Consider the following 13,200-nt stretch of genomic DNA (forward strand, 5'->3'; position numbering starts at 1 on the left):
ACAAAGAAATCCTACATACCTTCAGGGAGTTCTACAAAGACCTATACACAAGAGACGACAACATTGACAAGGCAGGCACCACAGACTACTTAAAAAGACTCCAGTTACCCAGGTTACTGAAAGAAGAAGCGGAAACACTAGGCCGAGAATTCAAGGAGACCGAGATAGCAATAGCTATAAACTCACTAAAAGACAACAAAGCACCATGCCCGGACGGCTACACAGCACCCTTTTATAAAAAGTTAAAAGAAATTCTTCTCCCTGTCCTGATCAAAACTTTCAACAGCTGCGCAGAACAAGGTTCAATAACAGAAACAATGGCTCAAGCCAATATAATAGTCATCCCGAAAGAGGGTAAAGACCCACAATGGCCCAAAAACTACCGCCCCATATCGCTAATTAACCTAGACTGCAAGATATAAGCAAAAGTACTGGCCATGAGACTTAACAAGATACTACCCCAGCTGATCGGAAAAACGCAAGTGGGCTACATGAAATCTCGCATGTCGCATGACAACACGAGACTCCTATGCCAAGTCATAGACCACTCCTCAAACTCACAAGACCCGGCCGTCGCTATCACACTAGAAGCCGAAAAAGCATTTGACAGAGTTTCCTGGCACTTCCTTGAGAGATGCTTGCAAGCGTACAACTTAGGGGACGAGTACACGAAGAAAGACTTTCAGACTTTCATTTCCTCTCTAGCGTACTTCTTGCCGCAGTGGGGTTGGGCTCAACTATGCATTAGCAGCGGCTGTGGCCCCTCTGGCCTGGCTGTGTGAACCTTCTACGGCTGATTAGACTGCCTCGTGTAGTCATGCTTATCTGGGGGTTGGCATGCGAGTGTTTTGGAAACTTTGAACAGGCGCCACCCCCCCTCAGTGACCTCTTTTATTAGGCGCTCCGGATTCAGCCAGGCGCTGGCGGCACCTCTCTGAGGCAGGTCGGCTCGCAGCCCCCCTCCGGGTCTTGTTTTGTCCCCCATGGAGCCAACACATACTGTGTTTGGTGTTTTGGGGAGGAGCTGTGTCCGGTCTTCACTTCCGTCATTTGCAACTGAGCTCCCCGTCCGGTGCATGATGTGGTGGCAGGATGTCCAGTCTCCTGCACGCCGGCCGGGCCCCCAGGAGTAAGAGTATGTGAATTGCTATTGTCCATCCACGCGCCCTGCCTGGCCCAGAGTTAAAGGAGGAAGCCGGTGTTTGAGAATCGAGCACCTGCTCACTTCCTCCTGACCTCAACTATGCCCCGTCCTCGCCACACCAGCGTTAGTCTCACAGTGAGAGCAGGTGCCACAGGCCTAGGCAGGGCAACCTGGCTCCCTCTCTGACTCTTGAGAAAAGAAAGGCGAAATATCTCCGTAGTGTCACACCAGCAGCTCCTCGCTTTCACAGTGATTGGATTTTGGATGGTTCTGATCTCGGAGACTCCGGTAAGAAGCAAATAAATGTAATAACCGACCGCAGCAGAGGGAGGGGGGTGGCCTCCAGCAGGGCATAGTGTCTGGCAAATGGGTACACTTTCCCTTTGTGCACCTCAAGGGAAAATACCTGTAGATTAATGTTTCCAGAGGTCGGAACTCTGTCTTCTGGCCGTTTTGAGTCTCACCATAAATAAGCACAGAGGGTTAATAAGCCTGCTGCAAAGATAGTCTGCAATCATTTACACTGTATTTTATATGCATAGCTCAGTGGATTGCTCCTATTGTGACAGAGATCCCTTTATTATTTGTGGTTCAACAACACCTGGCACTGAGTTTAGGGTGGAGATTATTTAGAAATAATGGGATTAAACGCACCTGCTGCAGAGTCTGAGTTTTCCGTTGGTCAAATGAGTGTAAGTTCTGATATTTTTCCATTTCCGTGGATATCATTGCATGATTTTGGTCACTAGAAAGTGTCACTCATAGTCGTTGAATGTCACTCATAAGTACATTGAAACTATCAACATGTCACACTTAAGCAATCTGAAACCTTGGCAGCTATGTACCAAAAGTAAAGGAATAGAAAAAAACATCTATTTCTTTACTTTTGGTATAATCGCGGCAGCGGCGCTTTACTTTTAACATTAAAAGTAAAGCGCGGGTGCCGCGATTAAACCGGAGGTAAAGAAATAGATTTTTTTTTCTATTTCTTTACTTGTGGTATAATCGCGGTACCTGCGCTTTACTTTTAATGTTATAAGTAAAGTGCGGGTGCCGCGATTATACCAAAAGTTAAGGAATAGAAAAAAACATCCATTTCTTTACTTTTGGTATAATCGCGGCACCGGCAGTTTACTTTTAACATTAAAATTAAAGCGCAAAGTAAAGCGCGGGTGCCGCGATTATACTAAAGGTAAAGAAATAGATATTTTTTTCTATTTCTTTACATGGTGCCGCGATTATTAACCAGGACCTTTCTGCAGAGTTGAGGAAGACGCTCTGTAGTGTGGCCTGTAGGTTATTCCTCATTTCACTCTCTATCTTACTTTCCCCGATTTACAGCTCCACATAACATGAACAGTCCCTGCAGACAGGAAATGGTGAAACATAACTGTCAGAGGTCAGCTCCATAGCAGATTGTCAGGCCTTCCTCCAGTTTGCGCTCCATTTCAAAAGGGGGTTGATTGTCACTGCAGGTGAATGAGCTGTACTAGCCACAGCATGTGAGGACCCCTGGGCCAAGGTCTTGATACCCCTTGTTTTACTTGCTTTTGAGCTTCAATAATGGCGGACGCATAAGTTCCCTATAACACGGCTCGCTCAAATCCTTTTTGGGTTTTTTTAAATTATATTTTTCATGTTGCAAATTGGCAGTCCGCCCCTGGTTGTGGGGAGGGCTTCTTGGTTCATTCTGCTGTGTCGGAGGCAGACACACTTGTATAATAATTTTGACACTGCAAACTCGGTCTGACAGATTTGTCCTATGTGATGTAATTAACTATAATTTTTAGAGAGACACGTGCCGGATAATAAACTGCAAAAATAAAATGTACCAATCCTATTATTTCTAATCTGTTTTCCTTTCAGCGTCTTTACAATTTATTAATTCGACCCTCCCTCTCTTTACTGGTGGCTCTCATTCCCTCTTGGACCAATGAGAGTTGAATCGGTGGGCGAGGTGTGTTTGCAACTCGCCTCCCCCTAATATGGTGTTGGGCAGCCAGACTATGATGGAATCAGGAGACTGGAGTTGTAGGCTGCTGGTGCTTTCTGTGCTCCCAACGGGCCCAATGACGCACGCCCTGCCCCCTGTGCTGCTGGGCTTGCAACTCGAAGAACTCCAAAGTGCATCCTTTATTGGGGGTGTCATCTGTGTACCCCTGGGTGCTCCTTCCGGTTTCGCCTTAATGGAGAGGGACTACTTAATGTGTCCTGGGCCTGGCTAGGTTTCTCAGGAGGTGGTCTAGCAGCAGCTTGCTGGGGCCCCAAGATGAGGGGCTATTGCAGCTGGAACCACAGGATAATGGGAAGAGTATTGGGGACTGGTGACTGTGGCTGTCCCAGAGGGGGCTCCTGCATGGCTTTTTCACATTTGCACAAGGACAGCTTTGGACCAGGCTTGGGATACCTTCGCTGGTGCTGTGGTGGTAGTTGATGGCAAGTTGGCTCCAAGTTCTCCACCTTGGCTCCTAGGTATCCTGGCAGCTCCGGCAGTGGTCTTGCACATGGCTTGCATCTTAGCTCCTTAAGCTTAGAACTAGTAGAGCTGCATGTACTGCACTAATGTGGATCCCAGAAAGAGAGATGCAATGCAAAGTGACCGGAGCGACTGCAACAATGTGGCACTGTGGCCCTCGTTGCCACATCGATCCTGGCAGTAGTGGCCAATGCAGCAGCTGATGTCCTGCTGTACCTGGCACTGGGTTTACCAGCGCCTGCCATCTTTTTGGCAGTGGGCTGTCTCTTGTTGCCAGGTGAGCTGGCTCCAGCAGCTCTCGCTTCACACTGGGGCCTGGAGCTGAGCGTCTGCACCCTCTGGCTGATATTTGTGTATGGTCGTTACTTTCCCTCTTTCTTTTTCAACTTGGCAAACTGCTGAATCTGGCTTTCCATCACAATATCAGTCCATGGCTGCTGTCAGATAAAGTGGTGGACATGATGCGCAATGGTGAGTCTTACAACGAGTTTGTGAAGGAGGAGTTCAGCAAAGATGCTCTGAGGAATAAGACTGTGAAGGGCACCCTGATGCCGGGGCAGGACTGCTTCCTGCTGAGTGCCATGCGTGACTTCAGCACCATGTCACAGATCTTGCAGAGCGGCTATACTTAGAAAATGAAAGAAAATGGATTTTTTAGAGCGCGAATTGCTGCCCTGAGGCGTCCAAGCGCTAGAGGAACCAGGTGAAAGTATAATAGAGGTAGGCTGAACTGGGAGGGGGGGGGGGTAAAGCTGAGATGTTAAGGAGATTTGAACAGATGTGTTTTCAATTGTTTGCGGAAGGAGGCGAGGTCGGGATTGGATCTCAAATGAAAAGGAAGGGAGTTCCAGATCTTAGAGGCGTTGAAGGCAAACATCCTTCCGCCTGATCTTGTCCTTTTAATTCTAGGGACTGTTGCCATAAAAGCCTGGCTAGAGCGCAATTCTCTGCCTGGACGATATTGACTAACTAGGCTACGTGTGATTTGGGGCCCCGAGTCCCAGAAGGCCTGGTGGGCAATACACATTGCTTTGAAAGTGACTCTCTTACGTACTGGGAGCCAGTGTAGGCTGGTTAGTGCCTCACTGACTGAAGTTCTGCAAGGGATCTGCAGTAGAGTGCGGGCAGCACAATTTTGCACTAGTTTTAGTCTCTTTAATGTGTACTCTGGTGCACCCAGATAGAGGGCGTTGTTAAAGTCCAGCCGTGACTGTATTATGCCCTGCATGGCTGTTTTCTTTGCCTCCATTGGGAGCAGAGGGAGAACTTTCTTCAGTGTCCTGAGTAGTCCAAAGCAGATGGCGGAAAGCTTTGTGGCCTGAGTGTTAAGAGAGAGACTCCTGTCCAGCCATACCCCTAGGCTTTTGATGTTTTCTTTCGGCGCCGGGGGGGGGGGGCCAAGACAGGTGGGCCATAATGAGTTGATGAAGGTCAGATCAGCCGGGCCCAGGAGCATAAGCTCCGTTTTGTCACCGTTGAGCTTTAGTGATGACAGAGTCATCCAGGCCTTCACCTCCTCCAAGCATTTTGTTAATCCTCCTGAGAGTGGATGATGAGCCTCCTGCGCTAGTGAGACCACCAGCTGGGTGTCGTCCGCATAGGAGATGATCTTAACTCCATACGGACGAACTACCTCAGCCAGTGGCCTCATGTAGATATTAAAAAGCGCGGGGCTTAGAGAGGAGCCCTGGGGGACTCCACGTTTCAGGGGTATGCTGGAGGAGACTGTCTGCCCATCAAACACCTGGAACGACCTATTGCTTAGGAAAGATTTAATCCAGAGCCAGGCCTTGTCCACAATGCCAACGCTCGAAAGGCGGTTCAGTAAGGTGTTATGACTGACCGTGTCGAACGCCGCGCTGAGATCAAGGAGGATCACTGCCACTGATCCTCCTTGATCAAGAATTTTCCTGGACTCCTTTATGACCATTAGGAGGGCGGACTCTGTTCCATGCTTAGGTCTGAACCCTGTCTGGGTGGAGTCTAACAGCTGGTTATCTTCAAGAAAGCTAACCAGCTGGAGGTTGATATACTTCTCAGCGATTTTACTCACCCAGGGAAGCAGTGAGATTGGGCGATAGTTGGCAAAGTCCAATGGGTCTAGGTTTGGCTTTTTTATCAGTGCTCGGACCATTGCCTGTTTCCAGGCAGGAGGGACAATACCAGAAGCAATGGAGGCATTCAGAAGGTTCTTGATGATAGGTAGGACCGTCTGAGATGCGAGTAACATGGCCTCTGGAGGTGCCGGGTCGGTTGGAGAACCGGATTTTACTTTCCGAGCCGTAGATTCCACCACTTCCAGATCCATGCAGGGAAAGTGGTCAAGTGTGGGTGAAGAGGCTAGCCCAAGGTCTGACCCCCGGATGGTATCCTGAACTGTCAAAGGAGTAGTGCTGAGAGGGAAGGAAGTGTATATTTTATTTACTTTGGCCGAGAAAAATTCCGCCAGATCGTTGCATTGGGAGACAGATTTTTCCTCATATACACTGGGGGGGGGAGGTTTATTCAATTTTTGCAGAGTGTGAAAGATTTCCCTGGATTTAGATTTTGAAGCTAAGATCTTGTCAGAGAAGTATGCTGCTTGAGCAGCTTTTATTTCCTCTTTATATGCTTTGATTTCCTTCCGATATCGAATTTTTTCCTCCGTGGAATAGTCTGAGCGCCATTTCCTTTCGATTTTTCGGCATTGGCGCTTTTTGTTCCTGAGGGCTTCCGAGTACCATGGTGCTGTTTTGTGGGAACGTTTTACCGTAGATTTCTTAAGAGGGAGGATAGTTTCGAGGGAGTGCAAGATCCAATTTTCATAGTCCTGGTTTGCCAGGCATGGATCTTCGTTATTAGGGGGAAGTTCTTCCATTAGTTTATTTGTCCATTCATCTACTTGTATCCGTGCCCAGGATCTAGCATGTCTTGTCCTGGGTGTTACCGGGATGGGTTTCTGGGTGGACCAGGTGAAAGGCACCAAGAAATGGTCAGTCCAGGGGAGAGGGAGTGGGGGCTCAACTACGAGATCCACACAGTTACTAAAGACTGTGTCTAGGAGATGTCCTTTCACATGAGTTGATGTATTTACTCGTTGGGTGAGTTGTAACGCGGCCAAGTCGTCGGTTAGTGTAGTAGCCGTGGGATCCAGCGGTGAATCAAAGTGAAAGTTAAGGTCGCCCAACACAGTGAAGTTGGCAGCGGTGCTAATGCGTGGTGCCACTATTGCTGGTAGGTGATTATGAAATTGTTTGGGAGGGCCAGGTGGGGGATATATCAATGTGCCCGAGAAGCAGTGATTGGGAGAAAACTCCAGCGAGAAGGCTATGCTTTCACAACCTGGGATGTTTTCCAAGGTAAGTCTGCAGCGATATTGATCTTTGAATATGATTGCTAGTCCTCCCCCTCTGCCGTCTGGACGATCTTGACGAGTAATTTGATAACCAGAGGGGAGGGATGCTACCACATCAGGGTCGGAGTCAGACGTTAGCCATGTTTCCGTAAGATACACTGCGTCCGGCCTACGTTCCTCCAGTAGGAGGGAGATTTCCACCTTATGTTAGGTAAGGATCTGCAATTTAATAGGAGCATGCAATATTCCTGCTTCAAGGTTTTGGTTTGCCATGTGATAAGAGAGGCGTTACATTTTGGACAGGTGGCTGGAAGGGGCATTGTGTCGAGACAATACCTTACACAATCATGTCCCACGGGCCTCATGTCGTGAAGAGCGTCTGCGCTGTAGGCTATGGTCTGTTTAGCCTGAGATGTAAGGGGTATGGCCCCTGGCCCGGACTCGGCGCAGACGAGCTTGCCTTATGCGCGCCTTCGGCACGCATTCGTCGCGCCCGCTGCGCTCGTCCGCTGCGCTTCCTGTATAAACACATACTTATAGGGAGCAGGAATGAGGAAGAGGGCGTAGCCTATCCGGTGGGCGTGGCCTGTGTCCTGGTAATGGCGGCAGGGAGGTAAACAAACACTCGCCGGTGACAGCGTATTATTCAGCTGACCTCGGAGGTTTGTGGCAGTGCTTAGTGCTCAGACGGTGAGTGCAGCAAGTTTTAAAACACACAACAAATTACAGTTTTAAAAAAGCGTTTCCGCTCTACTCCCGGCTCAAGCCTCAGGAGGTTCCTCAATAACATTAGGTAGCGCTAGTATTCAGCGCGCTTTTATACCGAGTGACGAAGAGGGGGCGTGGCCTATCCGGTGGGCGTGGCCTGTGTCCTGGTAATGGCGGCAGGGATGTAAACAAACACTCGCCGGTGACAGCGTATTATTCAGCTGACCTCGGAGGTTTGTGGCAGTGCTTAGTGCTCAGACGGTGAGTGCAGCAAGTTTTAAAACACACAACAAATTACAGTTTTAAAAAAGCGTTTCCGCTCTACTCCCGGCTCAAGCCTCAGGAGGTTCCTCAATAACATAGCACTTGCATCTTTGTCTATGAGTTAAAGAGCTCTAAAATTGTGGACATCCTCTATGTCAAGGACCTTGGAACGGTGGACCAGATGACTGAACGCCCCTCAGCAACATCACCAAGTTCTACAACCACCCACTGCACTTTGTATTTAAAGTCACCAAACTCGATGCCATGCTGGAGGAGTTCAAGAGAGGTGAGGCCAAAGTCTGGGTCTTGTAGACCAGCACATTGATCACCAGGATTTGCTTATAGCACGGTTTGGTGTTTGAGAGCACTGGATGCTATTTAGTTCTTACTGTACCTTTGCAATGGCCGGCCAATTAGTTTCAGAGTGTTTTGCAAGCTAAAACTCCTGTGCCTACACAACACTACTACCCACCCCATTTTTAGTTCGTAACCTACCAAAGAGCGCAGCTGTCTGATTTGCTAAAAACTTCTTGGGGACCTTCAGAAAGCTTCACTGGGAATGCATTTGGTCCATTGTTTACCAATGGTTTGTAAGTCACATATGCTTGGTTCCTGACTTTATTTGTTTAGAGTGTCCAGCTAGAGTTTGTACCTCCAGTGACCCTATCCTTTCACCAGGGTTCGATTTCTGCTTTCCACTCTGCACCACTCTGCCAATGCCCTCCATTCCACTGTACTTCACTCCAAGCAAAAGCATGCTACACCATTCCATTCTAGGCCTCTCCACTTTACTGTGCACCACTCCACTCTATGCCACTCCACTCTGCACTCCATTCTGCACCAGTGCACTCTATGCCAATCCCCTCTTCGCTACTCTAATCTACCCTGCACCACTTCAATCTATGCTACTTCACTCTACTCTGAAACAATCTATGATCTGCACTTTATGCCACATTACTCCATACCATTGTAATCTATCTGCACCACTCTACACTATGTTATTATTTACAACACCAATATCTCAAACTTTCGGTAATGCGAGGCCCATTGCATTGCAAACGCTTGTTTACAACATAACCCGCTACCCTCTTCAGCGGCTCCTTTGGCTCCTTCTTTGCATTGAGATTAGCGCTGGGACGCCCCTTTGCTGGGGCAGCTATGCACTTTACAATATTCATAACATAAGATAACACAGGGCTTTAAATCCTGCTTTTGCATAAAAGTAGGGCAAGGACTGATTGGAAAAACCATAACTAATGATCACTACTCCATACAATTACACTCCAAAGGGGTATAGAGAACACGAAGTGCACCTTGCAGGAAAAAGCACTCTTCACTCCACTCACCACCTCAAATAACTAAAATACACATCCATGAAAGAGAGCCATCTTTGTCTGGAAGAAATCAAAAGTGAAAACAGGAGAGTCTTCCTTCTGAGGGACTGAAGGACATGGTACCACCCACAGTCCAGTGCAAGCCATAACAAAAAGTGTGATGTGACACAAATTGTTCTTTTAATCCACAAATCACAGCAGTGGATAAATACACCAACCTCAACCCTATGTTGCTAAGCTAAGATGCATGCTTCAACTGCCATACAGTTCTGAACTGACTAGTGCCTTAGTCCTGGTACAACTCAATAACTACAACTTGAACAGTGTTCAAGCATAAAAAAAAGCCTGCAACTCTTGGGAGACTCAATCAAATCACATCATAACGGCTCTTAAAGACGTGCATTAGCTTCCAATGTCAAAGAATAAACTTTAGAACGTCTGCACCGTCTTCATGTCAAAGGCCAGGCCAGTCTAAATCTATTTGCTACAAGACAACTACACACCCAGCTTAACACCCTGATGTTCAATAGTGGTAAGGTAAATTCACAATCCAGATTCACATGCAATTCCTACTGAGGCAGGGAAATATTGATGTCTGGAGTCCACATTTGGAATGCCTTGTACCTGGACCTCAGAAATTAACCAAATATGGCTTTACTAGAGAAAAAGCAGAAGGTCAGTCTTTTAAAGGAGTACTACTCGCCCCATCTTTAAGCCAATCAAAAAGGGGAAGGATCGACCCTGGGGACAACGTAATGGCTTTTAAAATTCAGACTAGAAACCTTGGCAGAAGATTCCCAATTAGATGGCTTAGACTCCCCAATGCACAGAAAAGCATCTGGTGTATTCAAGAACAGACTTAATGGGCTCTTCTGCACCACAAAGTGCTATTAATCATAAGCCAGCAGACTAAGAAGTAAATAAACACACACATAAATAAATTAACGAGGGGCATGTGTGCTCAATATGATCTCTTTACCCATGACAGCCCAAGTTCTTCAGTTGAATAAAGCTCTGTCACATTTGGACTACTGAAATATTCAATAGGATCATATTATTAAGCAAACAAAAAAATGGGGACTTAACAACTATTTCTAGAATGAGCTGTAGAAGGGGCGTTTGATGTCCCTGCTGTTGCACTGGGAACATGGGTTTTAAGTTTAGGCCGGACTGTCTCTGTTGGAGAAAGACCAATTCAGAGTTGCATGTGGCTGCTCGCCCTCTGTAATGAAATATTTGAGCAAAACAACAAGGATAAGTGAGCCCAAAGCAACTGCCATTGGTTCTGATTGATTCAAACTCTTTCACCTATCCCTTTTTGCTATCAAACTGAGTCGCACAGATCGGTGAGCATATGTCCAGACAAGGGGTTCTTGTATGAGCAACAAAAGCAATCTTGGTTACCGTGGTGACGTGTAAGTGCATATGCACGCTTGTTTCATGAGGCAGCTGCTATTTCATTTTCTTTTCTGTTCCAAGATGGCGAATATGCATCTAGGAACGGTAAATTAAACAATATAAAAAGTGCATTTAAAGAAAGTCGCTGCACTGTAGCAAGTTACAGCTACAGGCAGTTCTAAATAATACATACATAAATACATTAAATTAAAAAATAAAAACATGGATGGGCAGAGGTGCAATGGGTGAGGGTCAAGTCAACACCATTGTTAAGTAGCAGATGAATAGGGAGGGAGGGGCCAGGGATTGGGGGAGGTATTAAAAAAAACCTTAGTCAAATGGTGAGGGAATCGGGGAGTAATGGACAAACATGCGGGACAGGGGAGCAACACGGACAGCATGGGTGGCAGGGATATGAAGAAAAAGCAGCACGCAGGGGGAGAGAAATAGACAGCAAGGAAGCATATGCACTCCCATGGTGTGTCGAAAGCAAAAGTAAAAATTAGTTCCCTGGATGGTAGCTGGGGAATGAAAAGTCATCCAATGAACAGATTGGTAAAGAAGCTAAGTAACAGTGTAGAAAAAAACACAAGAAGGAGACGCAATATACATCAAATAAAAAGCCTGCAGTTGTTACTGACAAGAAAGCCAACCAATGCTAAGCAATGGGCTGAACCAAAGCTTACTTTAAATAACGGTAATGTACACAATAGGTCTTTTGACACCAGACAGCTATGGCTGTATAAAGGTGAGACCTAAAACGCAGCATTAGTCTTTGCTGGTTAAAACACAAATATTTTTGCATTACAAAAAAAAACAATAAGAATTGCTCTCTCTTCTGGGTATTACATCAAACACAGAAAAATGCAAGAATAATGTATTGTGAAATTAGAGGATTTTTTCCTCATTTGTTTACCTTGTATAGCATAAACCAAGGCCTTCTCAATCTCCGGTGCACTTTATGGTACCTTTCAATGAACGCTAAAACTACCATGAGAAAAAAAGGCTTGTTACTTTTGTGTCGAATGTTTATCTTTATAAACACTTTGCAACCCAAAAATATGTGGGTGGGGGCACGCAGGAGACACAACCAACCAGTTTCCTTAGGAAGGATATTTCATCCAAGCCTTCTTTAGGTGCTGAGGCGAAATAATTTGCTTACACAATAGGATATAAAATACCCATTGACTCTCCATTCCTCTCCAGGTTTATACTTGTATGATCATTTTTAATGTGCAGCAAGATATGATCTACTTTGGTGATGCCAATAAGTTACAGTAGGTTAGAACTTTGTGGAAACTTTGGGGTCGATACATATTTCATATAGGGTTACTATGTGGCAACTGGAAACCATCCTACAAGGAAGGAGAGACCTTTGTGCACTCTGCTAGAAGCACATTCGGGAAAATCTACGCAGTGGTATTACCATTCTAGTGCAGAAGATTATTCAATGTGCGCTTGTTTACACACTGAGGCCAACAAAGTGGAGCCAGTGGAGTTAGGGATACTTTCACCCACAAAAGGCTGTTCAGCTTCTTATCTTTTGTAGAGTCTCATCTTGGAGGAACATGTTTATGAAATTTGCATGGTTGAGTTGCATCCCATCATGGAAAGATTGCAGCAGCGTTGTATTGGGAGAGGGCGGGGGGCTGTACGAGTGCAGGATACTCCGCTATATACTACTTGACAATTATTGACTCCATTGAAGATCTCTTCCGACCTAGCATTACCGCGAGGGTAATGAAGTTCACATAGGCCAGCACAAAAGGACAGCTACCAGGCCAGTATACACCAGGTCTCTTATGTCCTCTAGTACACAATCTTGAACTGACTAAGTCCAGTTCACAGGTCTGAAACCCAAGAAAGTGTTCAGGAAGTTGCGCATTTCCAGATGTACTCGCACCTGGGAGACTTTTTTCCTCCGATTTATTAGTCCAATGTTATGTTGCTGGGCCTACAATTTTAGTGTCTCATCGCATAGCCAATATAGGACTTCTGTAGTAACACCCAAACAACGTATTATTTAACATATGGGATGAAAGTTGCAGCAATGCCTTTGAAGAGGAAAACAGATGCAAAGTTGGTTTGGGTTATAGAGGATGTAGTAGCTGGAGAACAATGCTCATATGCGTTTTGTGGAATTGTTGTTCATAGGCATAGGTGGGATCTGCATATGTAACATGGAGGAGAAAAGGGGTTCAAAGTCATAAGTGGTTACCATTCTAAGCTGAGGGTCTGCTTGGCAGAGAATTCAGCATGCTGCAGCTTCGAGAAGCGAGCTGGATCTGGAAGGTGTTGAAGCTGTGCTGTGGCAAATAATTAACCTCTTGCATGCTCATGACAAGGTGAGCTCGTCATGAGGCACACTGGAGCTGTGCTCATGACAAGGGGAGCTCGTCATGTATAATGGGATTCAATAAATGTCAGCACAGGAGGCTAAAAGCCTTAGCAGCCAAGTGGTTAAAGAAGCACCCACTAGGGTGTGGTGTGGGAGCATAGTAGCACTGACAGTGTAAGATAAAGCCATTGAATCTGGCACCAA

At 46.3% G+C, this 13,200-nt stretch overlaps 1 protein-coding gene and 1 pseudogene across 1 annotated transcript in view; one reads left to right on the plus strand and one right to left on the minus strand.

The window, feature by feature from the left end:
* QTRT1 (queuine tRNA-ribosyltransferase catalytic subunit 1) overlaps positions 1–13,200 on the minus strand; it is a 345,830-nt gene that overhangs the window by 326,351 nt on the left and 6,279 nt on the right. The gene's annotated exons all lie outside the window — the stretch shown is intronic.
* On the plus strand, positions 3,130–8,238 carry LOC144809848 (metal transporter CNNM3-like; annotated as a pseudogene).

The sequence above is a fragment of the Lissotriton helveticus genome, chromosome 1_1 (genome assembly GCF_964261635.1).
Source record: "Lissotriton helveticus chromosome 1_1, aLisHel1.1, whole genome shotgun sequence".
Taxonomy (NCBI): Eukaryota; Metazoa; Chordata; class Amphibia; order Caudata; family Salamandridae; genus Lissotriton; species Lissotriton helveticus.